Source organism: Mus caroli, chromosome 12 (genome assembly GCF_900094665.2).
Source record: "Mus caroli chromosome 12, CAROLI_EIJ_v1.1, whole genome shotgun sequence".
Taxonomy (NCBI): Eukaryota; Metazoa; Chordata; class Mammalia; order Rodentia; family Muridae; genus Mus; species Mus caroli.
Window position 1 is genome coordinate 63376957 of NC_034581.1, and position 5006 is coordinate 63381962.

Below are 5006 nucleotides of genomic sequence, written 5' to 3' on the forward strand. Positions count from 1 at the left end.
AAAAAAAAAGAAAGAAAGTGCTGGCCACCGTCTCCTCCTCCTCCTCTCCCCCCTCCCCCTCTTCCTTCTTCTTCTCCTCCACTCCCTCCTCCTCTTCTCCCTCTTGTTTCTGTTCTTATTCTGTAGCCCAGGCTTGCTTTAAGTTCATGGCTACCTTCTCACCTCAGCTTCCTGGGAGATATCGTTGCAAACAGGAGCTGCCATGCCTCCTGACATTTCTAATTAGAGTTCTTAATTATGCCTGCATGCAAGAATCACCTGAGAAGCTTCTTAGAAATTTAGACCCAGGCTCTGCCCAGACCATCAGCATCCGAATCCTCACTGATGGGACTGGATGGTTCTCATGCACTTCTGTGTTGAAAAACTCTGTTCTAAAAAGTGGCCACAGCAAGGTCAAACATTGCCTTCCACCCCAACCCTGCAGTGGAGGCTTCCATTGCCTCTGGAACAGCCCCTCTAGTCCTCATTCTGTCACTGACAAGATACCTCTGTTAATAGCCTATCTCTAAGGACCCTTCATGCCAATCTTACAAGACTACCTGTGAGAGTATGTGCAGCTATACAGGTTAATGTCTATATGCTATAAATCTCTCCTGTCTGACAGTTTTCTGAACACATAAAACAAACTAAAACCATCTTCCACATAGCAACTCTGAAATATCTACAAACAGCCGAAAGATAGCCCTGTGACTATTTGGCAGTTTAAGCCAAAGTTAGAATGCATTGGGAAGTAGAGATCCAAAGGAAATAAACACAAGCAGTTTGGCCTGGTGGACATCAGTGGGAGATAATAAGGACATTGTCATTCATTAATTTCATAAACACTGTCCTAGTCAATTTTCTGTTGTTATAACTGAATTCCACTGATGGGCTATTTGTAAGAGACAGGGAGTTATTTGCCTTGCTATTCTGGTGGCTACATGCCAATATTAAGGTGTATCATATGATAAAAAATAAGTAGCTTATACTGTTGCATCATAACACTGCAGACAGTAACACATGGTAAGCGGAAGTGTGTCGGCTGGGTCTTTTCATCTCAGACATTCACTAGCATGATCAGGAGGGCCTCATTCTTGTGGCTTCATATAATCTTAATCCCACTTTGTGTGATTTGACCAAAGCCATAAAAACCATGTATATTTGCGCATTAGGTTTCTAACACATGATGTTCTGGGGTCATAATCAAACCATCACTGTTACTAATTATCTGTGACATGCCAAACATTTCTAGATTCCAGGGACATCGCATCAAAAGGGGACAGTGAAAACACCCATTTTCCTGTTCTCAAATGTTAACAAGGATTCACTGCATTGCCTTTGTGCTGTCATGCAAGCCATAGTCTCTGCTCATGACCCCTTGGTTGCACATCTTTGTCAAGGTCCAGGGAGTCTTACAATTAAGGCATCAATTCTCTCAAACCTATGCCAATTTCTTTTTTCTTATTTTATACCTTTTACTACTATAAGTCTTTTGAAGTTGCCAGGAGCTCCAATTCAAAATGTTTGGACGTAGTCTAATGTCTTCTTTCTCTATTTTAACACTAGTTGTGCTTTATATGGGTATTTGCTATAAAGTGTGTTATTGGTACAAAGGTACACTCAGATAAACAAGCTACATAAGACAAATCGAAAGCAATTCTCAGCCCCGTAGGTGTTGATAGTCCCATTTATCAGCCTGATTCTTTACTCCAGGGAGCCAACTCAACGTCCTCTTATCTACACTTGCACATCCCAATGGTCCAAGTTCTGGTCAACAAGAGAAATACTTTGGAAAAAGACACACAAGCATTTAAAGGTACTTTGCAAAACATAATGGAAGGAAACAAGATGAGGTGGACAGAAAAATTCTCTGTCCATATAAATTCTGAAGGTGTGCCTAGTGCCAGATGAGCTATACAACAGTTCTATTCAATAGAAAGAATTCGTAGGGTCAATATATGGATGCACACCGTGGGGAGTAGTGGTCAACCACAATAAGGAAGGCAGGGTGACAGATGATGGTGTAACTACTTGGCTATATATAAAAGGCTAAATTGTAACTGTAATCTAATAGTAAAACGTTACAATTGTATATTAATCACAAGTTGCAGTAAGAAATTGTATTGTTGCATGCATTTTGCCCAATTTTCCACCTTCATGACAAAGAGGAAAAAAAAATACGAGTGTGCAATTCTGTCCATGCTTGACCCAATTTTCCCAGCAGAGTGAGGGCATTTACAAGCATCCCTTGAAAGACTGTGAATTATGCAGTCTTAACCACAGCTGTGATCAAAGAGTGACCCTCTGGTAAAACTGGACCAGCCACAAACATCTAAACTGAACCCTCCCATGGTAAATCTTCCCCGGAGTGATATCTTGCCTCAAGCCCTTCCTTCAGCTATCCCCCAAGTTCAGACGATGAGTCTTAGGCTGTCAGATAGCTTCTGATAATTTGGGGAAGAATAATAGAAATTGAAGTGCACAGACGTCCTATTTTTCCATCTTTCAAAAGAAAACATGACATGCTGTCAATTTCAGGAGGGACAGAAGTCCTGCCAGTCAATCCAGTATTCTCCCTGTATTCAAACCAGCTCATTTCCACATGTTAGAATCTATTTCTATTCCTGTCCCCTCATCATCATCATACCTAAGCTTTCAATATGGCACAATTACATAGCCGCTACCCTAGAACTCTGCAGAGCAGGTCCTCGAACACACTTCTGTTGCTCTCAGATGCAGGCTGTCTGCTGTGTCATGAGCCTGTGGCACTAGTCTTGTCTTTATTTGACTAGGATTATGAGTTTTTGAAGAACAAGGAGTGTGTTAATGAGCATGTTAAATCTACAGTAAATGAAACTTTAACTCCAAGTACAAGTAGTGGTATTTGCTGAGCCATAGACATTAGCTTTCTGTAACCACACTCAGAGTTATTAATATTATATTGCCCAACTGTGGTTTTAGGATTACCACTGCAATGTAATTTCACTGTGTGTGATGATGTAATTGCTGCAAACCCGTGTGGTTGGCAATTACACAGTGCAATGCATGGGACTGAGCTAATGGCCTGAAATCGATTTTTTGATTATTTTTTTCCTTTATATTAATTCTATTGCCTTATCTCAACTTTTAGTTTAAATACAATATGCAGTATCCTATGTAGCCTGTTGGTAAGCCTCTGTTAACTGAAAGACTGTGAGAGCATATAAAGATGCAGTTGACTTTATTATTCTGAGGTATAGCAGAAAACACAGTAAAGGTCTATCACATTGAATCCTGGCCATTATTCATGTCTGCTGCTGGTGAATCAGTGATAACACTACATTCAACTACCAGTGAGCAGTGCTGAATGTGTGTACATAATAGATGGTAGATAAATGATAGATAGGTTGCTAGGTAGATAGATAGATAGATAGACAGACAGACAGAGGAGAGGTATATAGATAGGTTATACAGTCTATCAGATTCTACATATACTCTCATAATTCATGTAAAAGTCAACTAGAAATGTTTTTTTTATAATTGAGGAAAAGCTGTAATGGACAATCATTAATTGCTCTGTTATTCTTTTACTTCATATGCAAGTTAAGATATATTTCCACACACTAAAAGAATCCTAGTTGTAAAAATCAGTGCAATACTTTGATTTCTCTTGGCACCAGACCCTGATTCCTGCCAAGTAGTAACTTACATCTCTGAGTCAATCATCTATTGTTTGCATGTCAGAGGTTGAATAGACTGAGGGAAAGTCTGGACTGGCAGCCAGTCTGCTTGGGCCTACATCTTGGTCCAGTCACTTGCCATGTGATTTGGTAAACATCACATAGGATTATAAACTAGACATATGTAATCCCAGTTTTCAGGCAGCTGAAGCAGGAGAATCTTGAGTATAAAACTAGTCTGGTCTATACAATGATAACAACAAAATGACAGTGTAGTAATTTTCTCACAGCATACTAAATGAGTTTTTGTCTATACCATGCCTAGGACATTGTAGAGAGATTGCAGAAGCCCCTTCAACACTTGTTTGAAACTCGATATAAGCAATAAGATAGTCTCTGGCTCACTTAGAAAATTAATATACTGAAAGTAAATCACAAAGCCTGTATAATTGAAAACTGAAGTACATAAAACAGGCAGAGAAGACACAAACACACACACATATACGTCAAATACAAACAGATGTACACATACACAGAGGCATTCATTTTAGCTGGTCCAGTCTCTACTACATGTCATGCTCTCATAACCCAGTATTGCAAGGTATCTCCCACAGCATTCAGTTACTAAAAGGGCTCTGTCCTCACAGCAAGATTCATGACTATGGTGAGCTTCCAAATCAGAAAGAGCCTTTGGACAGAGAGTAGAAAAATGCAAAGTCAAGCCAAGCAGAAGTCTACTATGTTGACTTGCCTGGAAGAGAGTTTTCTGGGTTGGAGAAGACACCAAGGAAGAAATCCAAGAATGAGTGAGGTCAAAAATGGGAGCTTACTGTGCCTGGAGCACAGAAGAGTCAGAGAGACATTAGAAGCTAGCACTTACCTTAGAGCCAACAGAGCTGCAAGTAGACAGCCAACCTGGAAAGCAGCAGAAGATTGCCCAGGATCAAAGGCAGGGAGCCCCATCTCTAGGCCTCAGATATTTTGGTCAGAAAGCTTTTATATCCTCAAAAAGCACTGAATATTTCTAATGTCTTTGATTTAGGTGGGTTATATCTATGGATTCTTCCCATAATGTAAATTGAATTATAATAATTTATTTCTAAAAAAATCCCATTACATACTAAAGTGAAGGGCAGATTTTTAAATTTTGTGTATGGGTGCTGTGTCATGGGTATATGATGTTGTGTGCATTCATGTGTATTTGTATGCATGAGTGAAAGCATACATATGCCATAGCACATATATAAAGGCCAGAAGACAACCTCACATGTCCTTTCTCACCTTCCACCTTATTGAAGACAAATTCTTTCTTGCTTACCACTAGTTTAAGACCACCTAGCTAGCCAATGAACTCTCATGGATTTTTCT

General features: G+C 39.7%; 1 pseudogene; it reads right to left on the reverse strand.

The window, feature by feature from the left end:
* Nucleotides 1-4601, reverse strand: part of LOC110306538 — a 148554-nt pseudogene extending 143953 nt beyond the window's left edge.
* Nucleotides 4602-5006: the final 405 nt, after the last annotated feature.